The 25,482-nt window shown below is 44.0% G+C and overlaps 1 protein-coding gene across 1 annotated transcript in view; it reads left to right on the top strand.

The window, feature by feature from the left end:
- The window catches only part of WASF3 (WASP family member 3), a 97,356-nt gene that overhangs the window by 23,271 nt on the left and 48,603 nt on the right, over positions 1–25,482 (top strand). Inside the window, exons 2-3 of the mRNA XM_040340491.1 lie at positions 10,241–10,408; positions 15,375–15,462. The gene's annotated coding sequence lies outside the window, so the exon portion shown is untranslated. The remainder of the gene's footprint in view (positions 1–10,240; positions 10,409–15,374; positions 15,463–25,482) is intronic.

The following is a 25,482-nucleotide window of genomic DNA, read 5'->3' as shown; positions in this document are numbered from 1 at the left end:
CCATATCCCCATAGAGGAGAGTGTGGTTCTCCCAGGTCCATCTCAGCACAGCACTGTCATCCGCCTGCTCAACGGGGATCAGCGGATCGATCCTCCTAGTTTACACCTGCAGTTGAGGGGGCAGTAAAAACAAGCCTTGCGTTCTCACAGCCAGCTTCCCACGAGCCATGCTGTGCTTTGTGAATGGTCCCGCAGTCATCTTGGACCTGTGATGTGCCTCTGTGATTCGAGTGGAAGTGGGAACGTGTTCCTGCTCCACCCCCTCTCAAAAAAAAACATCTAAGCGCCAAATGTTAAGGGGGGTGTGGGCGGGGGCGGGGTGAAGTTCCCTTTTAACTAGGGTTGTCTCGATACCGATAATAGTACCGATACCGAGCATTTTCCCGAGTACTTGTACTCGGGCAAATGCTCCGATGCTTCACCCGATACCTGGACAGTCAGGGTGATCAGTGCAGTGGGGGAGTTACAAGCACCGATCACCGCTGACTGTCCTCGTATCCTCCTCCAGCCCCCCTCCATTCTGCTGCTGTCCCCCTCCGTGCTGCCGTCTCCCTCTGTGTCCCCCTCCGTGCTGCCGTCTCCCTCTGTGTCCCCCTCCATACTGCTGTCTCCCTCCGTGTCCCCCTCCATACTGCCGTCTCCCTCCGTGCTGCCGTCTCCCTCTGTGTCCCCCTCCATACTGCCATCTCCCTCTGTGTCCCCCTCTGTGCTGCCGTGTCCCCCTTCGTGCTGCCGTGTCCCCCTTTGTGCTGCCGTGTCCCCCTTTGTGCTGCCGTGTCCCCCTCTGTGCTGTCGTGTCCCCCTCTGTGCTGTCGTGTCCCCCTCTGTGCTGCCGTGTCCCCCTCTGTGCTGTCGTGTCCCCCTCTGTGCTGCCATGTCCCCCTCTGTGCTGCCGTGTGTCTCCCTCTGTGCTGCCATCTCCCTTTGTGCTGCTTCATGTCCCCCCAGTTTATGAATGGGGAGGAGCCGCTGTCTTCTCTCCTTTCATTTTCAGTGCAGCTGAGGCTGCTGAGAAAGGGCCTGGGGAATCTGTGTCCCTAGTCCCTTTCCCTGTCTCAAAGGGGAGATGTCAGAGGTCTGTTAAGACCCCTGATATCTCATCAAAGCCCCCCAACAGGGCTGATAAAAAAAAAATAATTGCAATAAATAATAAAAAAAATTAATTGTAAAAAATTAAAATTAAATAAAAATACACTGACACTGTCCATTCCCCCCCACCACCTCCAAAAAAAGAAAGCATTGTAAAAAAAAAAAAAAAAAAAAATTGTAAAAAAAAAAAAGTAAATTGTAAAAAAATAAGTAAATAAAAAAAATTGTAAAAAAAAAAAAAAATAATACTGACACATGTGCCACTGTCACATGAGATTTAAAAAAAGTATCGGTAATCGGTATCGGCGAGTACTTGATGAAAAGTATCTGTACTTGTACTCGGTCCGAAAAAAAAGGTGGTATCGGGACAACCCTACTTTTAACCCCCCCAACTTAATAAATACGTTCCGCATTCAGTTCTGAACGCAACCCATTAATGTCTTAAAACAGGTGGCGAGGAGGCAACATATCACCACCTCACTGCCTGTCTAAACACCCCCTGAAAAGTGATCGGCTACAGATCGCTCTGTAGGGCTACAGCTAGTCTAAATTAGCCCTTAGGCGTTTCATCTGATCATATTTCCTCTTAATTTTTCCTGTGCTTGATGATGCTAAGCATTAGATGTGCTTGGGCAGCTTTAAATAAAGCCAGTTAGATAAGCATGTGACATTGTATAATAGTAAAATGTGGAATAAATGAGTTGCTGGCTTTAATTGTGAAGTGTCGCCATTCATCTGCTGGATGCTGGCTTGTGCGCAGAGCTCAGCGTGGATTTCCTTGTCTCCCACCAATTAAGCTGAGACTTGGGCTGTCAGGTTTTACTTCTTATTTACAGGGACCATGTGTCTCATTGTGCTGGGTGTCTTGCTATAATTAGACTGTCGCTGTTACAGCTGTTAAACAATAGCGGCGCTTTAGTAAAATGTTCTTACTGGTGTCAGTTTCATATCATTCCGTCTGTTCTATAGATGGATTGCTATATTTTCATCCCCTACAATCTTTAGATTCCACTCATTATCTAGTTATTCTAAGTGAGTCAATATTTCTACTAAGCCTTTTTATTTTTTTGTTATAAATAACTGAGTGTGTGAAATTCCACCTTTTTTGACAGTTCGGATAGTAGAATTTTACGGGTACAACATGTAACATGTTCCTTTAACCCTTTCACAGCCAGATCCGTTTTTCCTTTTTTGCACACGATTAAAAAAATCATTTTAGGCCTGAAGATTACATAAAACACCCAAACATTATACATTCTGTGAAAGCAGACACCCTAGAGCAGAGATATTAACGGTCCTCCAGCTGTTGCAGAACTACAAGTCCCATGAGCATAGATGTGCACAGCCTATTGCATTAGGGTGTGCACCCCAAAGATTAAACACATATAGCTGGATTCAGGTACATTGCCGCATCTTTGCGGCGGCATAGCGTATCGTATTTACACTACGCCACCGTAAGTTAGCTAGGCAAGTACTATATTCACAAAGTACTTGCCTGCTAAGTTACGGCGGCGTATCGTAAATGTGGCCGGCGTAAGCGCGCCTAATTCAAATTAGGCTGAGGGGGCATGTTTTATGTTAATGGGGGGTGACCTGACGTGATTGACGTTTTTTACGAACGGCGCATGCACCGTCCGTGTATATATCCCAGTGTGCATTGCGGCAAAGTACGCCGCAAGGACGTATTGGTTTCAACGTGGACGTAAATTACGTCCAGCCCTATTCACGGACGACTTACGCAAACGACGTAAAAATTTCAAATTTCGACGTGGGAACGACGGCCATACTTAACATTGGCTACGCCACCTAGGGGGCATGTTTATCTTTAGGCGGCGTATCTCTTACGAAAACGGCGTATCTTTACTGCGACGGGCGCACGTACGTTGAACAGGCGTATCTAGTGATTTACATATTCTACGCCGAACTCAATGGAAGCGCCACCTAGCGGCCAGCCTAAATATTGCACCCTAAGATACAACGGCGCAAGCCGTCGTATCTTAGATAGGTTTAAGTGTATCTCTGTTTGAGAATACACTTAAACTTAGGACGGCGCAGATTCCGAGTTAGGTCGGCGTATCTACTGATACGCCGGCCTAACTCTTTGTGAATCTAGCTAATAGTACTGATTACTCACAATGAATGGGAAGGGGCCGGTAAGTTACATATTTACCAGCCCCTTCCCCCACTCATCCTAAAACATCCCAGAAGCAACAGCTGGAGGGAGAGGAGAGTAGGGAAGCCAAAAGTGCTGCGGGGGGAAGGAGCAGGGAATCAGGGCAGTAGGGGGAATCTGTGCTGCACAGAGTGATTACGCCTATGCCCATGAGGCATAGCAAGACTCTGACAGCCAGAAGCATGAAACGCAGAGGCAGAGGCATGATGGGACTTGTACTTTTGCAACAGCCGGAGGTCTGCTAATTGCATATCCCTGCCCTAGAGAATAGAATAGTGGTAGTTCCAATTTTTTTGTCACACGCTATTATTACCTCAAAGGTCTAGGAAACACAACATTTCAGTACAAAAACACATTACAATTAATTTTAGGGGGCACAAAAATGCAATACATTTTTCAATTTTTGGGTTAAAAATAAAAGCCAAGGTTGCACCGAGTAAATAGATACCCAACATGTCAAACCTTAAACGTGTCAATACCCTATATTTTCCATAGGTGATGCTTTTAAAAGCCTCCTATAGGTCATGAGTTTAGCATTACGAAGGAAGTCTGGTGCTAGAATTATTGTGCTCATTCCGGTGTGCCCGGTGATATATAACGTGTATTGCAATTGACGTTTTCAGGTATAGGCGCTCCGCCAAGTGCATTTACATGTGTACGTGCCTATATGTGGGGGCGGGGGCCTCAATTTTTTTTGGGGGGGGGTTGATTTTATGTGCTTGAGTGTAACTTTAATTTTTTACAATTTAAAAAAACGTTTTTTTTACTTAACGTTTTTGTTTTCCCTCACATAGGGAACAAAAAGTCCCTTATGTGATGTTTTTTTTTTTTTTTTTGACGGTGGGAGGCAGACCCACTTATTCTGGGCAGACGTCATATGACGTTGCACCTTCTTAAGCCACTAGGGGGCGAGCGCGTCACTGGGGACCCGATGCGCGTGCCCACCGGCCGTGATGGCCACCGGGCACCCGCGATTGACCAGTAACTGAGCAGCACCTTGTGTAAACACAGAGATCCACATCCTGTCAGGGAGAGGAGACCGATGATGTGTCCCTTGTACATAGGGACAACCATCGGTCACCTCCCCTAGTCAGTCCCCTCCCCCCACAGTAAGAATCACTGCCTAGGGAACACATTAACCCCTTGATAGCCCCCTAGTGTTAACCCTTTCCCTGCCAGTCACATTTATACAGTAATCAATGCATTTTTATAGCAGGGATCGCTGTATAAATGTGAATGGTCCCAAAAATGTGTCAAAGTCTCTGATGTGTCCGTCGCAATATCGCAGTCACGATAAAAATCGCTGATCGCCGCCATTACTAGTAAAAAAATACATAATAAAAATGTTATAAATCTATCCCCTTTTTTGTAGCTGCTATAACTTTTGCGCAAACCAATCAATATACGCTTATTGCGATTTTTTTTTTTATTACCAAAAATATATAGAGGAATACATATCGGCCTAAACTGAGAAAAAAAATTGTTTAAAATTTTTTTTTATATTTATTATAGCAAAAAATATTGTGTTTTTTTTTTTTCAAACTTGTCCCTTTCATTTGGGTACAGTGTTGCATGACTGCGCAATTGTCATTCAAAGTGTGACAGCGCTGAAAGCTGAAAAATGGCCTGGGCAGGAAGGGGGTGAAATTGCCCTGTAGGCAAGTGGTTAATTAAACATGCAGGGTCTAAAATACCGCGCATGTCTCCTCTGTGCTCCACTGAATGTAATGTAATGCACATCGCACTTGTCCCTTTGACCAGGGTTTCTCAACTAGGATTCCTCCAGAGGTTGCTCGAGGTTCCTTGAGTATTGAGCCATTTCTGACCCTCTCAGATAAGTTCCCACTGACCCTATTGATCTTTTTAGCTATTTGTAAGAGGAGGATTCTCCCCAATGCCCACAAGTGTAAGGAGCATTCTGCGCACTGTCCATCACACTAATGTATCATAAGTAGACACTGTATAGTCATTTTTAGCAGGGTTTTTTTTCTGTTGAAAAGGTTGAGAAAGGCTGCCTTAGACCATGCTGCCATTGCTTTGGTTGAGTTTTCTTTATTCCCTCTGGAGAAGGTAGACGTTCCTTTTGTGTAGGCGATCTGTATAGTCTGCAACCCACGAGGAGATAATTATTGGGGATGCAGAGTAATTGTCAGTACTGACTGAGATGTGTACATTGAGTGTTTTGTAACCCAAACCACTGTAAAGGCCCGCCTGAAGAAAATTAAAGATGGTAAGGGAAGGCTGGAAGTTTAACCACTTAAAGCGGGAGTTAACCCATAAATGTTTTTTTACCCTTAGATGGATGCTCATTTAGTCTAGGGGAATCGGCTAGTTGTTTTAAAATCCGAGCAGTACTTACCGTTGTAGAGGGCGATCTCCTCCGCCACTTCCGGGTATGGGTCTTCGGGACTGGGCGTTCCCTCTTGATTGACAGTCTTCCGACAGTCTTCACACAGGTTTCCGAAAGGCTTCCGACGGTCGCATCCATCGCGTCACGAGTAGCCGAAAGAAGCCGAACGTTGGTGCGGCTCTATACTGCGCCTGCGCACCGACGTTCGGCTACTTTCGGAAAATCGTGACGCGATGGATGCGACCGTCAGAAGCCTGTCGGAAGACTGTCAATCAAGAAGGAACGCCCAGTCCCGAAGACCCATACCCGGAAGTGGCGGAGAAGATCGCCCTCTACAACGGTAAGTACTGCTCGGATTTTAAAACAACTAGCCGATTCCCCTAGACTAAATGAGCATCCATCTAAGGGTAAAAATAGCAATTTACTGGTGAACCTCCACTTTAAGCCCCGGACCATATTGCTGCTTAAAGCGGGGGTTCACCCAAACATTTTTTTTAACATTACATTCAGCCGAGTTGTTAGAATGACATTAGGCTGTTTTTTTTTATTTCCTTGCCGTACATACCGTTTTATATATATATATATAATATATATATATATATATATATATATATATATATATATATATATATATATATATATATATATATATATATATATATATATATGTTCACCGCGGCTTCCGGGTATAATCTGCGGGACTGGGTTCCTAATTGATTGACATGCTTCCGACCGGTGCATACAGCGCGTCACGAGTTGCCGAAAGAAGCCGAACGTCAGTGCGCAGGCGCCGTATAGAGCCGACTCGCAGTCCGGCTTCTTTCGGCAACTCGTGACGCGCTGTATGCGCCGGTCGGAAGCATGTCAATCAATTAGGAACCCAGTCCCGCAGATTATACCCGGAAGCCGCGGTGAACATATATATATAAAACGGTATGTACGGCAAGGAAATAAAAAAAAACAGCCTAATGTCATTCTAACAACTCGGCTGAATGTAATGTTAAAACATTTTTTTGGGGTGGACCCCCCCTTTAATGACCAGGCCAGTTTTTGCGATTCGGCACTGTGTCGATTTAACTGACAATTGCGCGGTCGTGCAACGTGGTTTCCAAACAAAATTTACATCTCTTTTCCCACAAATAGAGCTTTCTTTTGGTGGTATTTGATCACCTCTGCGGTTTTTATTTTTTGCGCTATAAACAAAAATAGAGCGACAATTTTTAAAAAATTCAATATTTTTTGCCATAATAAATATCCCCAATTTTTTTTCCCTCAGTTTAAGCCGACACGTATTCTTCTACATATTTTTGGTAAAAAAATCGCAATAAGCGTTTATTGATTGGTTTGTGCAAAAGTTATAGCGTCTACAAAATAGGGGATAGTTTTATGGCATTTTTATTAATATTTTTTTTTACTAGTAATGGCGGCGATCAGCGATTTTTTTTTTTTTTTTTTTTTTTTTTATATGGTCCAACTCATCTGGTAAGAAGGATATCATCACATTTGCCGAAGATTTTTGCTATCTCACTGGGTGTCATCTTAATTCTTGGTTCTTCAGTCAAGGACTTTATTTGCGCTGCACTTTTATTATTATTTATCATTTGTACTTTTTGAGTTTTTTTTGTGATTGCCTCTGTTGGTGTTCAGCTTGCAATCAATTTAGTTTTATTTGTAACATTTGTGTGCTGATTGCTGTTTTTTCTAGTATTGTCATTGGCTGATAGCTGATCATGTGGTAAGGGGTCGGGATCGACCTCTTACTCTGATCTGTGATCAGCCAAATCTGATCACAGAGCGCCCTGCAGGGGCGCCCTTCCGGCAAATTAGGTCTGCACTGTAGCCATCTTTCGTCTATAGCGTGGATCTGAAGTAGTTAAAAAATACACTTCATTAATACTCTTTTCTTAGCTCTTCCATTTATGCAATTGAACATATTGTTGTCAGTAGTGTGTAGCTTGGCAGAACATTTAGCCCCCATTCACATCTAGGCGTTTTTACGCCTGTAGCGCTACGCCGCTGCCGCCAGAGGGCTGGAAACACATGTCCCTCTATGGAGATGGTTCACATCTCCACGCCGGACGCCTGACGCCTGCCGCCTGAAAAAAGGTCCCGGACCTTTTTTTCAGGCGTCTTTCGGCGTTCGGCTAGGAGATGGGAAGCATCTCCATAGAGGGGGTCAATCTGGGGCACATCTAGGCGGACAATACCGGCGTTTTGTCGCCGCAAATCGCGGTACAAAACGCCGATATTTGTACCGTGATTTGCGGCGACAAAACGCCGCGATTTCGTCCGCCTAGATGTGAATGGAGCCTTAGCCTTCAAAGATCTGAACAGCAACTCGGTTGACAAAAGTTGTGAATGTATTCCTCTAAAGATCAGTGGACTACCATGACGACTTTCTTACTCCTATAAGACTGAGGCCTCGTACACAGGACCGGGTTTCTCGGCAAAAACCAGCAAGAAAACTGATTGTTGCAGAGATTCCCGTTCGTGTGTATGAGGCAAAAAAAAAGAGAACCTGCTCTCTTTTTTCTCATCGAGATTCTTGTCGGCCTGTTTCCCGATGAGAAACCCGAGCGTGTGTATACTTACCTGTCGCCGTGGAAACCCGCGCATGCTTGAAATGACTTTGACGCATGCGGGGAAGCTTCCACGGCATAGGTAGGGTGAAGCAAGATGGCGGCGACGGCATCGATTGTGACGAGCGCATGCTCGTCATACGCAATGACGTCACCGCGTTCTTTCCTTTCAAGAGAACCGCGTTTCTGTGGAAATTACAGTCAGTACACTTCGGCGGCAAGAGTTTCTTGCCAAGAATATCGTCAGGGAAAATTACGGGTTTTTCCTGACGAGATTCTCGGACGTGTGTACGAGGCCTGACATTTGGTGCTTGTTGACTTTCTTGTGAAGTGGTTTCTTTGCATTATTCATGCGCAAAACTGTGCATTAGCCTGCAGTGTCCCATTAGACTGGAAGTGTTCCTGTAGAGGAACTTTTTCTCTAGAGATTTGCCACATTTAGCATGCCTAGCAGATGTGTGTCCTTTATTGGCTTGTTCAGTTATGTTTAAACTAAAGTGATTGTGAAGTGTTACCATGTTGTCTATTATAAAAACAGATGTGTGCCAATGAATCAAAGTGATCATTTTCTAGAGCCCACTCTTCCTGCTGTCACCACGGTAACTGCTAGTCATCATTGCATCTTGTGTGCACCTGTGTGCAATGTTCTTCAGCTACAAAGCATTTTATTATAACTCTTCGTCATGTTACAGCTATGAGGATTCTTTCGGTGTGCTGGTTTAACCACTTCAAAACTGGGCATTTTCACCCCCTTCCTGCCCAGACCAATTTTTAGTTTTCGCCGCTGTCGCGCTTTGAATGACAATTGCGCAGTCATGCAAACACTGTACTCAAATTAAATCCTTATGTTTTTTCCTCACAAATAGAGCTTTTGTTTGGTTGTATTTGATCATCTATGCGGTTTTTATTTTTTGCGCTATAAACAAAAAAAGAGCGACAATTTTGAAAAAAACACAATATTTTTTTACTTTTTGATTTAATAAATATCACAATTTTTAAAGAAAATCTTTTTTCCCTGAGTTTAGGCCAATACGTATTCTTCTACATATTTTTGGTAAAAAAAACAAAAAACGAAATAAGCGTATATTAATTGGTACAAAAGTTATAGCGTCTACCAAATAGGGGATAGATTTATGGCATTTTAATTTTTTTTTTTTTTTTACTTATAATGGCGGCTATCTGCGATTTTTATTGTGACCGTGACATTGCGACGGACATATCGGTTACTGTTGACACGTTTTTGGGACCATTCACATTTATACAGCGATTAGTTCTATAAAACTGCACTGATTACTGTGTAAATGTGACTGGCAGGGAAAGGGTTAAAACTAGGGGACGATCAAGGGGTTAATATGTTTCCTAGTGAGTGATTATAACTGTAGGGGGAGGGGACTCATAGGGGGAAGAGACCGAGCTGTGTTCCTCTGTACTGGGAACACACATCTGTCTCCTCTCCTCTGATAGGACATGGATCTGTATGTTTACATACACAGATTCATGTTCCTGCCGTGATCGCGGGCAATCTTGGGTGCCCAGCAGACATCGCGGCCGTCGGGCACGTGCACCGGGTCCTGAGCGCCCCCTAGATGCCCGGGAAACCCAGGACGTCATATGACGTCCACCCGGAGGGAGGGAAGGTTCCTGCCGACGTCATTTTACAATGACTCGGTAAGGAACCGGTTAAAGGGAATTCTGTTTTTACTTATGGCGTTATCCAGCCTCTTCGTGACTGGATAAGTAAGAGGAATATGTCATGACACAAAGCTGTGGTCTCAGAAAGCTCACTTAATGTGAGTCTGATTAGGATTAACTTCACTGCTGTTAAATTAGCGCGTCGCACTTGAGTTGGAAGAATAAGTGCTTCCATTAAAGCCTTCTTGGTGGCTGTTTTGCTTCATGTCAGGTTGCCATTGGAAGAGAATTCATATCTGATTTTGTTTTCCTATTTATAAATGCTATTGAATGGAAGCCTCTTTTTCCCAAGCTTGAATCCAGCATGTCATGGTAAAGAACAGTGACTTATCTCGTCTTGCTTCTTAACTTTTGCAGGTGAATTGACCTCAAACAGACCAAATAACTGGCCATTCTGCTGTCCAGGGTTGACTTACAACTTTACTAGATAGAGGGATAGGACTGACCCTACTGACTGAGGAGAAACAGGAAGTGAGAAATTCAGACAAAGAAAAAAAACATTTAGAAGGGAATTTGAAGGAAAAGGTAAGTGAACCAACAATGCACTAGCTTAACCACTTAAGCCCCGGACCAATATGCTGCCTAAAGACCCAAGGGGTTTTTACAGTTCGGGACTGCGTCGCTTTAACAGACAATTGCGCGGTCGTGCGACGTGGCTCCCAAACAAAATTGGCGTCCTTTTTTCCCCACAAATAGTGCTTTCTTTTGGTGGTATTTGATGACCTCTGCGGTTTTTATTTTTTGCGCTATAAACAAAAATAGAGCGACAATTTTGAAAAAAATGCAATATTTTTTTGCTATAATAAATATCCCCCAAAAACATATATACATTTTTTTTTCTCAGTTTAGGCCGATACGTATTCTTCTACCTATTTTTGGTAAAAAAAATCGCAATAATCGTTTATCGGTTGGTTTGCGCAAAATTTATAGCGTTTACAAAATAGGGGATAGTTTTATTGCATTTTTATTTTTTTTATTTTTTTTACTACTAATGGCGGCGATCAGCGATTTTGTTCGTGACTGCGACATTATGGCGGACACTTCGGACAATTTTGACACATTTTTGGGACCATTGTAATTTTCACAGCAAAAAATGCATTTAAATTGCATTCTTTATTGTGAAAATGACAGTTGCAGTTTGGGAGTTAAACACAGGGGGCGCTGTAACATTTAGTGTTCACTTAGTGTGTGTTTACTACTGTAGGGGGGTGTGGCTGTAGGACTGACATCATCGATCGAGTCTTCCCTATAAAAGGGATCTTTCGATCGATGCGCCGCCATAGTGAAGCCGTGTTTACACACGGCTCTCCCCGTTCTTCAGCTCCGGGGAGCGATCGCGACGGGGCGGCTATAAACGAATAGCCGCGCCGTCGTCCCGGATCGCTCCCCGAGGCTTACCGACCGCCGCATGTAGCGGGGGGGGGGCCCGATCGGACCCCCCACCCACGTCAAGCAGAGCACGTACGGGTACGTTGATGTGCCTGTCCGTGCCATTCTGCTGACGTATATTTACATGAGGAGGTCGGCAAGTGGTTAAAGGAACATATTTAGAAAATAAAAGACGAACCTTTACAACCCCTTTAAGGCTAGACATATTTGAGGAGTCAGCTGACGAATTCACCTAAAACTACACCTGGTAGCTAAGTGCCGGTTCACACTACAGCGACTTGGGTCCCGACTTGCCAGCCCTCAAGTTGCCCCAAGTCGCTGCACATAAGAAATTCCATTGAAGTGAATGAGAGCTGTCTTAATGTACACTACTGAAGTTGCTCTGACTTCAGAAAAGGTTCTTGTACTACTTCAAGGTGACTTCTAGGCGACTTTTACCCATAGATTTCAATGGAAGTTGTCTCCAAGTCGGATCACCATCAATATTGAAGTGTCTTTACAGGAAAAAGAAAATAGTTTACCCAGGAAAACCCCTCCTTCCCACAGAGCTGATTATTCTGTGATTGGCCACAGCCAAAGTCGCCTGTCCTGGAGGCAACTTTAAGTTGTGTTGTAAGTTGTTTAAAGTCATGCTGAAGTCACCTCCAAATCGCCTTGCAAAGTCGCGCTGTAAGTTGGGTTGCCCCTGTGTGAACCGGCATTAACTCTTTTGAAGTTTTATTGGCAACGGTGATATTGACAGCTAGGTTTAGATGTGCTTACATGTAAATTTTATATAATTTCCCTGACCCAGATTTACAGAATTTGCAGGGTGTAAAGAGTTTTCCTTTGTGGTAGGTTTTGCAGTTTGTATTGTTTGAAAGACACATATTGAAGGTTTGACACCAAATACGACCAGACAACTAGCAATTTTTAAATTGAAATCAAGGTTAACTATCCTATTTCTCTTGACCAGTTTTCTTTAAAACAAATTCTTCTTCCTTTACAGTAAAACCTTGGTTTGAGAGTAACTTGGTTTGAGAGCGTTTTGCAAGACAAGCTAAATGTTTTAATAAATGTTGCCTTGATATACAAGCGATGTCTTGATATAAGAGTAGCATCATGTCCCAACTGAGTATAAATAAGAAGAGAGGAGCCTCTGAGTGTAGCAATAAGGTTACATTTAATGAAGGTACAACATTTAGCAACTTATTGCTACACTTAGGCCCCGTACACACGACCGAGTTTCTCGGCAGAATTCAGCCAGAAACTCGGTCGGAAGCTGAATTCCGCCGAGAAACCCGGCCGTGTGTACACTTTCGGCCGAGGAAGCCGACGAGGACCTCGGCGAGGAAATAGAGAACATGTTCTCTATTTCCTCGTTGTTCTATGGGAGAACTCGGCCCGCCGAGCTCCTCGGCGGCTCCAGGACTGAACACGCCGAGGAACTCGATGTGTTTGGCACGTCGAGTTCCTCGGCCGTGTGTACGGGGCCTGAGAGGTGCCTCTCTTCTCTTTTATATCCTGTAAAAAAATGCTTTGATATACAAGTGCTTTGGATTACAAGCATGTTTCTGGAACAAATTATGCCCGCAAACCAAGATTTTACTGTATATACTTATTTTTTCCTTTTATTGATATATTGGGGTCGATTTACCAAAGGTAACCACCCTGCAAGAGCAGTTGCTCCAGAGCTTAGTAAATGAAGGCAAGCTCTGCTGACTTCCATCATCCAATCATGTGCAAGGAAAAATGCATTTTTTTATTTCCCTTACACATGATTGTGTATTCTCTGCAAAGTGAAGCTTTACCTCATTTACTAAGCTCTGGAGCAACTGCAGTCTTTTTGATTTAGTAAATCAACCCCACTGAGCCAGGGCAGCAAAATAATCAACTTAGTAAGTAACATTCATTTGAACATTCCATGATGAACAGTTGACCGTGTGCATAGTTTGACTGGGCAAAGTAGAAACTACAATATAGACGAACAATATAGATATTTAAATATTATGGGGCAGATCCACAAAGAAAGTACGCCGGCGTATCTATTGATACGCCGGCATACATTAAAAATTCACGCGTCGTATCTTTGTTTTGAATCCTCAAAACGAGATACAACGGCATCTGGGTTAGATCCGACAGGCGTACGTCTTCGGATCTTAGATGCAATTTTTCGGCGTCTGCTAGGTGGCGTTCCCGTCGTAATCCGCGTCGAGTATGCAAATTAGCTATTTCCGACGATCCACGAACGTACGTGCGGCCGTCACATTCTTTTACGTCGTTTCCGTTCAGCTTTTTAAAGCCGCTATCTGGCGTACTCAATGTTAAGTATGGCCGTCGTTCCCGCGTATAATTTTGAAAATGTAACATCGTTTTGCGTAAGTCATCCGTGAATGGGGCTGGACGCCATTTACGTTCATGTCGAAAACAATGATGTCCTTGCGACATCATTTGGAGCAATGCACCCTGGGAGTTTTGACGGACGGGGCATGCGCAGTTTGTTCGGCGCGGGGACGCGCTTCATTTAAATGAAACACGCCCCCTACTCGCCGCATTTGAATTCCGCGCCCTTACGCCGCGAGAGATACACTACGCTGCCGTAACTTACGGCGTAAATTCTTTCAGGATTCAAACCAAAGCCAGGTAAGTTACGGCGGCATAGCGTATCTCAGATACGCTGCGCCGGTGCAGATCTTTGTGGATCTGCCCCTTCGTATATAGGTGCATTTTTTTGTATCCTTGCTTGGAGTATCAGGCCCCTTTTCACACTCATGTGGTGCAGGAATCGCAGCATTTCCTGTGCCGTTCCCACACCGCATCAGAATCACAGGCAGTTCACACTGAGCTCTGCGAACTACTGCAGGTGTCAATATAAAGTTAATGACACTCCCAAATCGGTTCGCAGAACGCAGTGCGAACTGTGGAATCAGATCACATGGGTCCGAACACCCATGCGATCCTATGCCAATGCGGACAAAAAAAAGGGTCCTGCAGATTATTGGAGCAGATCCAGAACTAGTGACCCCATTGGAAGATTTTTTCTTTATTCTTGCTCTGTTGGCAACACAAAATTTGTGTGTTTTTTTTTTTTTTTTACTTCTCTCTCAGCTATAAAGGTAAACAGGATAATTCTATAACAAAGACACAGTAAAAAAACACAGGTATTCTAATCCCTCTTCACACTATCCAATACTAAATAATAAAATGGTTATATTTTAAATATTGAAACTTGAAAGAATATACAGTCTGGGAGTTTCTGCTTCTTCAAATTCAAAATGTATTTTGTAATGAGTTGCCTTCAAATATTCTTGGGTAAGTTAAAGAACTTCAGTCTCCGCTTGTGTGGCTCAGTCCCCCTATTCGGTGCAACCGTGTTCGTTATAATGGCATGTGCACAGATGTGCCGAAGGGTTCTGCCTGGCCTTCAAGTCTTAGAAGGGCCTTTTGGCACATCTGTGCAGGAGATTTTCCGCATACCATGGAATTTTCTGCATACCATGGAAAGTTCTTGTGCAGATGTGTGGGAAAGCCACACTTGTGCAGATGTGTGGGAAAGCCGCATCTGTCAAAGGTATGCCACCGGGCCACTGGGCTCAGTCAAGACCTGAAGCCCTGCAACACATCTGCACACATGCAGAATTCAAGAGGGACTAGGGTGACCACATTTCCAAACTACCATTCAGGGACACCCTTTCTTCCCAAAAATCAGCTTGTGCTGTAACAAATCACAGCACAGTGATTGGACACAAGAGGCAGGATTTATGATTTCTCCAATCACAAGCAGGGGGCAGGATTGTGCTCCTCCAGGCATTCCCGGCCAGGACAAGTACTGTCAGTGAGTAAAGCGGTGATGTGGCGGCCTTTTTTGGGGGCATCAGATTGGCCCGGGGGGGGGGGGGGGGTGGGTGGCTGTGTCAGTTTAATTCCGGGACACTGTATGGAATGAATGTGCCCGGGACAGATCTGCAAAATGCGGGACTGTCCCAGGCAATCCGGGACTTGTGGTCACCCTAAGAGGGAGGGGGGACAGGGGCAACAAATGCCATTTGTGCCTAGGCACAAAATTCCCATGTGCTCCTTTTATTGTGAATTATCAAATACATTTTTTTCTCCCCTCTTTTAGAATTTGCACTCCATTTGAAGCTGGCTGATCAGTAACAAGCACAAGAACCAATGTTTGGCTTCCTCTGAAGGATTTTGAAGAAAAACGTGTAAGTAGAAATACAGAGACTTTTTTCGAATCTGTGAGCTTGATTCATGAATGCTACCAAGTAAAATTGTCATAATAATACATCCACATGAGCTTTTAAAGCTGGACTCCTACCCCATTATTTTTTTTTGGCGTGTTCAATATTTTAATGCCATCTAGTTTATCCGAAGATTGTATGGTGAATCTATTTCTTGAAAATTGTCAGACTGCGGCTGGCTGTTGTGCTACCTACTTTTTGCTCTAAACGTTATACAAATTTCAAAATAAAAAGATTTATAGAGCAAAAATTGCCTGACTGTATGTGGGAGAGTTAATGAGGTTAAAACCGTAGTAATCGGCCCCAAAAATCCCTGCAGGTCTAAGCCATAGTATGTACTGCATACTAGCACATTATGACACATTTACCTGCACACAGAACCCTCCGGCTCACCACTGTCACAGATCTAACCCCCCCCCCCCCCCCGTAATTTCATGTTTACCCTGTTTTCCTTCTGGGTTCACGGGGCTCCGGCTGTTTGAATGGCCAGAGCGCAATGACGTCACTCCTGCACATGTGTCGCGGCACAGCACTTTGCATTCAACTGCATACTGTGTGCCCTGAATACAGAGCATCACTGTGCAAGTGACATGATCGGTTATTGTCGATGTGAATATCTTATAAATGTTGCACGTTTAGGAGATTTTCGTTATACATACAGGTAAAAAAGTAAAATAACGTTGCGCTACAGAAATGAGTATTCAAAATAATGAATGGTGGAGAGGAGGATACAAATGAAAAGGTTTCCAGATACATCTCCATTGGTTTACCAGCAAGCTTATTGATCCACATAAACAGCCTGTTTTAGCCTTCTTTTTAGTTAGAGGTCATGTCTGTCTGGCGAGTAGGCATTTTACTCACTCATCGGGTGTTATTTATAAGAATTTTGCCATTGGTGATGGTGTCACATTACTAAAAGACATATGGACTTTGAATTGATGGAATATCCGTTTCACTGATAGCATCACTATCATCACTATTGGAGGACTATTATTATTATTTTTGATGAATTTTATTTTTTGTATCATTATTTAAAGTGGATGAAAACCCGAATTATTATTATTATTATTATTATTATTATTATTATTATTTTGCTGTCACAATGTAGAGTATAAGATTTCCTATCATCTGTGCCCAGTCTTGCCACAAACAGTTAATCCAGCTCTGAGCAATCCTCTTTTCTTTTTTTCAGTGAGATAAACGGACAAACAGGAGAACTTTTGTCCGTTATTCCCCCTTGCTGTGAATGACAGGTTATTTACATATCTCATGCACTAGCCTGAGACGGGCATTATTTTTTAATTCTCACCCCCACTCCTTTTCTGAAGTCATGTGGTTACTTTTCTGGATTTTGACTAAATGTTGGTGATCATAGCATCATTTAGTGTAAGGAATACAGACAGAGAGGAGACATTTGACAGGTAAGGCTACATGATGGAGGCATGTATATCCTTATAGATCAGCACTATGGCATTATGGCAGTAGTTTAAAAAAGATGAGAGTGGGTTTACATCCACTTTAAGCACTATGCACTTTATTATGTTTGTTCTCTTTTTTTCTCGCCGAGAACCACGACAGTTTTCTCAACGAAAAACATACACACAACCGTTTTCCTCGGCAAAAAAGCTCTGCCACCAAGTTTCTTGATGGATTTTGTTGAGGAAAACGGTCGTGTGTACGAGGCCTCATGCTCTTTCAGAGAAACAAAAATTCAAGGTCCTACAACTTTCTATCTGTCGATTGAATAATATATATTTTTATAAAAATAATAAATGACAAGGAAAGGTTTGGCAGACTCGATTGACTACTTGGTCTTTTTTTTGGTCTTTTTTTCTGCCGTCACTTTTCTGTTTCTTCTGCCCTGTTCCTAAGCATCCTCAGAAAATCTCACTACATTGCCTAAGCCAGGGGTGCCCAACCAGTGGCCCGGGGCCCACATGTGGCCCGCGGAGCCCTCTGATGTGGCCCGCGACCTCCTGCTCTGGGATGGAAAAAAATAGAATAGAATACTATTATTAAAGGTAAGTTTAAGTTTATTACTAAAGTCACATAGCCGGATTCATAGAGACTTACGACTGCGTATCAGTAGATACGCCGTCGTAAGTCCGAATGAGCGCCATCGTATCTTTAAGCGTATTCTCAAACTGAGATACACTTCACAGTTGCTAAGATACGACCAACGTAAGTCTCCTACGCCGTCGTATCTTATATTTACGCTGGCCGCTAGGGGCGTGTACGTGGATTTACTCGTCGAATATGTAAATGAGCAATATACGCCGATTCACGTACGTACGTACGTACGTACGTACGTACGTACGTACGTACGTACGCCCATCGCAGTAAGATACGCCTTTTACGTAAGACATACGCCGGCGTAAAGATAAACCACCAAAATATGGCGCAACCCATGCAAGGTATGAACGACGGAACAGCCGTCGTATTTTACGTTGTTTGCGTAAGCGTACGTGAATGGGGCTGGGCGTAGGTGACGTTCACGTCGAAAGCAATGAGTATTTGCGATGTTATTTTGAGCATGCGCGCGCATGCTCCGTACCAACGGCCCTCATTTACATGGGGTCACGGGTACTTTACATGGAGCACGTCCACTACCTGCCTATTTTGAATTAGGCGGGGTTACGCCGGGCCATTTGCGCTACGCCGACGTGACTTAGGGAGCAAGTGCTTTGTGAATACTGGCTTTGCCTCTCTATTTTACGTCGGCGTAGCTCAATTGAGCTGTGCTACGCCAGCTTAAACATACGCCGATGTATGTGAATCTGGCTAACAGTGTATATATGGGCATATCTGTTCTGCAGTGGTTACTGGGCTGCTTTCAAACTGATCCACAGGTGCAGATAAGTGCACCTGTGGGTTACCTGCACTGAGCCATAGACTTCTATTACCTGCAAGTTTGGTGTGCTGAGAGTAGAGTGGGCTCTATAGAGTCGAGTGGGCTGTCATCCACCCGCTCCTCTCATTGTGGCCCGCAACCGGTTACCAAGTCGCTTAAGTGGCCCTTGCTCTTCAAAAGGTTGGGCACCCCTGGCCTAAGCCATTAGAGTACTTAGGCACCTTAAGGCTACTGCTCCAATCAGACAAATAGATTGCCTGTTTGCCCTGTTCTCTGGACCTTGCAGGGGACACCCTGCTTCAGGCCAGGTTCACACCTATGCTAATTGGATGTGGGTTTCCCCACATCTAATTCACCTAGCAGTAGAATGTGACCGGATCTTTATGGAGCTGGTTCACATATCTCCGCAGCAGGTCCGGTGCATTATTGCTGAAAAAAAGTGTGCCTTTTTTGGTCCATTTTAGGTCCAAATTCAGCCCCAAATTTGGGCTGAAATCGGACCTGAAACAGTAAATCAGTACGCACCGGACCCCTGCTGTGCTACAGATCCAGCGATGGTGTGAACCCAGCCTCAAATTTCAAAAATTGCACAATGGATACAGAATCTGATTGCAAGAGCTTACGTTCTCAAAAAGAGATCTTCTGCACTTTTATGCACACATTTCACCAGATTGGTGGGGGTTTCATGGACATTTTGCCACCAAGCCTTGGTCGCCCAGTTGTGAGAGGCCACAACCTGGTCTTTTGTTCATGCTTTTTCAAAATTTTCCAGGTGGACGTCCAATATCCTGCTGATGAAGCTTTTGGCCTCAAGGTTCTTGCAGCAGTTCTGTGAGGTTGGGTCTTTTGACCCTTGTTGTTGGGCCTGTTGGCACAGTTCTGTTTGCATCATTGTTGGCCACTCTTCCTATTTATTGCTTGGGAATGTCCAATGGAGTATGGAGAATTTTGACTTGCCTGTAAATTGCATATCTTGAAGTACAACACAGGACAAAGACTCCCTTTTCCTCCCTTTCATCCCTTGGTTTATTCTCCATTGCTTGTTACAAAACTGAGGGATCATAGAATGGGAAGTCGTCCAGGGGATGTGCCCCCCAAATTACCTAAAGGTATATGCCTATATCTCATGGTGTAAAAGAATATTCTGCATATGCCTTGTACTGTACTGTACTCCAAGATATGGGATTTACTGGTGTAGCGCTACCCCCGGAGGAGCCGCTGGATAGATTTGGGACAGCATAATTAAGTTACCTCTGTGATGTGTCTAGGGGTGATGATGGTGGTGAGAGCAGTGACGGAATGTCCAGACAGTTGGTTGACGTTTTCAATGCTTTTATTTCTGGTCCAACACGACCAACAGTCAACTTGGGATAGACAGTATGGGTTGGTGAAAGGAGAATAAACTTCGCAGATTCAGGCTATGGATAGAGAAAAGCAGTCCTGCCTCCAATAATTACACTTGTCACGTCGCCACTCCAGCCGGAGTGGGTAAAGTGCCCCTGGACAGGCCTCTCTCACAGGCCTGGCAGCCAGAGCGACACTCAGAATCTCTAGGAAGGAACAAGTCTCTGCCACCAACTTGGCTCTAATAGAATTTGGATTGGTAGTGAGACCTCTGCCACAGGCCTAGTACACAAGAGCATGAGATAGTAGAGCGAATCCTCCCAGACTATAACTCGCCTGAATCTTTCTCAGGTGGACTTCTTAGCTTGGGGTTACCGACTGACAGTTTGCAGCATACAACCTGTCAGTGTCCAGTCACCCAGATTCCTGATGGTTCGTTCAAGCCCTATTGGATCACCTGCCTCCGGGTTTTCCTCAGACCGATCCGCCACCGAACAGCACAACTCGCTTGGGATCTTCTCAATAGAGATGGGGGACCCAGTAAGTCACTGGGGCCCCTTAGCAGCATCAGTTGCTCCTTTCCATGAGAGTCAGGAACTCCGCGTAGCACGTGCGCCCTGGCCTTGTAGGCCATATCGCCGGGGCCCGTGATGTGTGCACACCCTAAAGGTGGGTGCCGCACCTGGAACCAGGAACCCCCGAAGAACCCCGAGCAATGGCCTCTGCCACATAAATACCCCTCCCCAGCATGCTCCGCGAGGGAAAACTCCTCTAATTGGCTGCTGGGGAGAAACGGCTCCGCCTGGACCCCTCTGGCGCCACCTGCCATCCAGAGATGAAACTGCATCTCTGGAGCACAGAATGACCCACAGGACAGTTCAGGGCTGGAGACAGCCGAAATTTAGCGAATCAATATAGATAAGAGCAAGTAACTCTTTCATCCCCCAACTAAATTTAATATAGCACCTGTACTGAAAAGTACACAGGTGCTACACTGGTAAGTCAAAATTCACCCTTTTTTTTCTGGTTCAAGGTTAGGCAGGGTGAAAAGAGTGCCCCTGTCATACCTAGTGTCACCTGTAGGTGTTTAGTCAGATGGGTTTCTGCACATCTTTGCTTTCTTGTGTCTTTTGCATTGGTCTAAATTTCGGTATGTTTTCCTCCCTGTCTAACTTTGTGTGGATTGGCTCCGGCCACCCTTTTACCTTTTTTGTCAGTTCTGATTTTTGAGGGGTACTCTTGAGGTTTTTTTCAGTTGGCCTCGAGGTCTGTTTGGCTATCTGTTCATATATCATGCTACGAGAGCTAATTGGTTACTAATCTGCATCAGATTCTGTGTGCACCGGTTTTAGTAAATGTCCAAGTTTGCTGCTCCTTCATTGTCAATTATTAGCCTGAGTTGGATTTTAGGCCAAGCTGTATTGCTTAGCTACCACGTAGTCTGCAGGAAGGTTACAGGAAGAGTGGGTTACTTGACTGGCTTAAAGAATTCGAGATACTTTTGCAAATAGTTTTCATACATTTATTTGTACTTTATTTTATATATATATTTAGTGGTTTGCTAGAGTTTAGATATGAAAGCGCTCCGTTAAGAAAATTTCGCTTTTGGATGGTTCTAGTACAATTTGAATTGCATGTCCAGTTGCCATGTGTCAGTTGGATGAGACAGGTTTGTCGTGTCAAACATTGGAACCAGTTATCATCGGCTTGTAGTGTATGCAGTGCAAAGACTGTACTTGGCTGTTTTACAGACACAAGAGGAGTACTGTTTATTTTGCCTTTGAACCCTAAAAAGATCCCCAATCCAACCACAGAGAAAACTTTCATCTTTCAATTAGGATCACTTGATCGGTAAAGTGAGGGGTAGGGAAGGGTTGTGGCTCCACTCCAACTTGAATAATTGCCAACTGAAATTGGTTGGAAATTGTCTTTTTCCACTAAAAGGAGAGACATGAAACAATAGAGAAAGCAGAAAGCAGAAAGATATGAAAAAAGGGACCAGAGAAGATGACGGTCCTTGCTAGCAGAAAACATTACTTTGACGGACACTACAAGCATACCAAAGAACAAAGCACACAAAACCATTCCTGTAGTAGACCCCTTTGTGTTCCAGGTCTTTCTGCAGGGACCTCTCATTGGGATGTCTGCATCTTGGAGAGTTCAGTGTGAGCATTTATCTCCATAAGAAGAGGATTAACATGTCAGCATCTTCTTTTACTAATACTTTAATCTAGTTGGTTGAAGAAGAGAATAGGTCAGCAAGCAGTCAAATATTTTAACCCCCAGAACAGGTCAAAATTAATTCAGCTATCTTATCAGAGAGTTGGATTCAGTGGATTTTTTATCTCAACAAATCGACCACAAGTCAGTTTGGTTCCAGCGTGAGGAGAAAAAAAGCTGGTCACCGGCTTCTGTGCAAGGGACATCGGTCTCGAAAAGGAAGAGAGACAGGCACCTCATCTGTGCCCACCAGTACCACCTGCCCATGCCACCTGCCAGTTTTCACAGTGCCACGAATCAGTGCATAACAGTGCCACCTATCAATGCTCATGAGTGCCACCTAGCAGTGCTGCCTATCAGTGCCCATTATTGCCACCCATCAGTGCCCATTACTGCCACCCATCAGTGCCCATTACTGCCACCCATCAGTGCCCATCACTGCCACCCATCAGTGCCACCTGTTAGTGCCACTTCTCAGTACCCACCAGTGCCACCCATTAGTGTCACCTCTCAGTGCCACCTATAGGTGCCCATCAGTGCCACCTTATCAGTGCCCATCAATGCAGCCTATCAGTGCCCATCAGTGCAGCCTATGTGCCCATCAGTGCAGCCTCATCAGCATACATCAATGAAGGAGAAAAATTACCTGTTTGCAAAATTTTGTAACAGAATATAAAACGGTTTTGTATTTTATTTATTTTTTTAACAAAAAAATAAAAACCGCGGAGGTGATTAAATACCACCAAAAGAAAGCTCTGTTTGTGGGAAAAAATTTGGGTACAGTGTTGTATGACCACGCAATTGTCGTTCAAAGAGTGAGAGCGCTGAAAGTTGAAAATTGGTCTGGGCAAGAGGTGGGTTAAGTGCCCAGTAAGCAAGTGGTTAAAAAACAAATTTTATTACATTTTTCCCATTATACAGCAGAAAAAGAGAGAGAACAACAAAGGACATCTTACAAGGTTCACAACTGACAGACACACAATAATATCAGTAGTCCAAATAGATATATTGTAGCAGCAACACAACTTCTAATAACAGTAGTACTTTTAAACAGCAGGATGAGCAGTGTAGCTTCAGAAATATTATCAGTCAAGGCCAATCCCAGGAAGGACCAGCCAATGCTTAGCCTACCAGGAGGACCCAAAACATTAAAGTCCGAACTTCCAAAAATAACAACAGTGGCCCAGATTCAATAAGCAATTGTGCCTGCGTAACCATAGGTTACCATAATTTGAATTTCACGTCGTTTGCGTAAGTGATTCGTGAATGGCGCTGGACGCCATTCACGTTCACTTTGAAGCAAATCGATGGCAGCGCAAAATATTTGCGTGGGCGCAGGGCAAAATCGTTGCCCTGCGCCTCCGCAAATATAGCGCAGATCTCTTTGAATCTGGGCCAATGAGAACAAGGAATAGAATTATACAGAAAAGGAAAAATCTAGATTAAGGAAGATTCCTGAATTCAAAGTAGATGGAACGTTATGTACATGGATGTAAACCCGATTTTTTTTTTCAGGTGTCACATTGTACAGTATAAGATTTCCTATCATCTGTGCCCAGTCTTGCCACAAAGAGTTAATCCAGCTCTGAGCAATCCTCTTTTATTGTTCAGTGAGATAAAACAGACTTACAGAGAAAAACCTTGGTCTGTTCCGCCCCCTTGCTGTGAGTGACAGGTTATTTACATATCTCATGCACTAGCCTGGAGATAGGCATTATTTTTTAATTCCCACCCCCACTCCTTTTCTTTTTTTAATTTTTTATTTATCAACAAAAAGCCAGTCCTCACGGACCATCATCATACAATTATAACAGTGGGGACAAAGAAATCCCGTATCGGGCAAATAGCAGTGAGTTTTACATGTAGACAAACAGGCAATGTCATCCTACCCCATTCGAGTCTCCAACCAAATAGTAATGTTACATCTTTGTGACATAGTAAGTAACATGGCCCGGTCGAGCCGGCTTCTCTACCCATTTTCCTTTTTCCATATAGCAGTAGAGTAGCAAGGAAGAAATCAAGGAAAGAACAAAAGAGAGTGAGATAATAGAGGGGAAGAGGGGAAGGAGGGGGGGAGGGCTGCACAGACAGGGTAGGCACGAAAAAAGCGCCCCTAAGGGCGTGTGTCAGTTTTCCGCTTCCGTGGAGTGTCAGGTCTGTCAAATCATCCCAGAGACGGGACACAGACATGTTAATCTGTCTCCCGGAGTTTCTGTCCCTTCTCTGAATATTTAAAGATGTTGTATATCTGCCACGTTTCCGAATACGTCTCTCGACGTTGTTGGCTGGAGAGGACCAGGTCCTCCATCCGGCTGATCTCATCTACTTTGTTTAGCCACATCGCAATGGTCGGCGGATGAGGGGACTTCCAAAGAAGAGGCACACAAGCCTTGGCTGCGTCCAACAAATGGCGCACCACTGACTTCTTATACACCCCGGGGGATAGGTCATTTGCGTGTAATAGAAAGTAAGCTGGGTCATCCGGCACCACACTTCCCGTAAACTGTTGGGTGATTCGGCGTACCTCCCCCAGAAGCCCCTGATCCGCGGAAGTCATGTGGTTACTTTTTTGGATTTTGACTGGATGTTAGTGGTCATAGCAGAATTCAGTGTAAGTAATACATAGGACAAAATGCATGTTGACAAGGGGAGTGTAGAGGAGAGCGGGGAGTCTACTGACATCACAACTCCACCCACAGAGCCCCAGACAACAGATCCACCCACATAATCTGCAGTTTTTCAGTTCTTATAACAGATAGAGGGGAGACATTTGACAGGTAAGGATACATGCAGGAGGCATCTATATCCTTATAGATCAGCACTATGGCAGTAGTTTAGAAAGGATGAGAGTGGCTTTACATCCACTTTAATGTAAATGTAATGTGTCACCTTGAAGCTTTTGGATCATTGGTGGCTTTCCACAGTAGAACAGCTTTGGAACAAATCATCGACCCTGTGTATAAAAATGATTAACTGTCAACTGTCCCATATGGTATATAGATTAAGGGATGGGTGCTGTGTACACCAAACATTTTTCTTGAAAATACGACAGCTAGAATCTGGCTCCTGTTGGGAACACAGACATGTTTTTACACAAGAACCCAAAAAGCTGCTTGGTGAATTATTGGATAGCCACATGGAATAGGTTCAGTTTCCACTAGGAACGTTGGCTGCCTTGTTTTTAGTTTCCTCCCAAAAAAAATTTGCAGACAGGTTATCAGGCCTCCACACAGATTGGCACCAGTATGTGCGTATGGATGACTGCAGAAGGAACGTTCCATTGTAAGCTTGTTTGAAGCTGGTACAAATGTAACATGTAAAAGTTCATGTGATATTTAATCCAACAAATTAAAGGGGTTGTAAAGGTACATTTTTTTTCACCTTAAAGCGGAGTTCCGGCCACAATTCACTTTTTAAATATAAATACCCCTGTAATACACAAGCTTAATGTATTCTAGTAAAGTTAGTCTGTAAACTAAGGTCCGTTTTGTTAGGTTGTTACAGCATTTAGACACTTTATAAAATAGAAATTGACTGGGGCCATCTTAAGTGTGGGCATCATGAAGCCA

The sequence above is a fragment of the Rana temporaria genome, chromosome 2 (genome assembly GCF_905171775.1).
Source record: "Rana temporaria chromosome 2, aRanTem1.1, whole genome shotgun sequence".
In the NCBI taxonomy this organism is placed as follows: domain Eukaryota; kingdom Metazoa; phylum Chordata; class Amphibia; order Anura; family Ranidae; genus Rana; species Rana temporaria.
The sequence above is the reverse complement of the archived record's forward strand: the minus strand, read 5'-3'. Positions and strand labels throughout refer to the sequence as shown.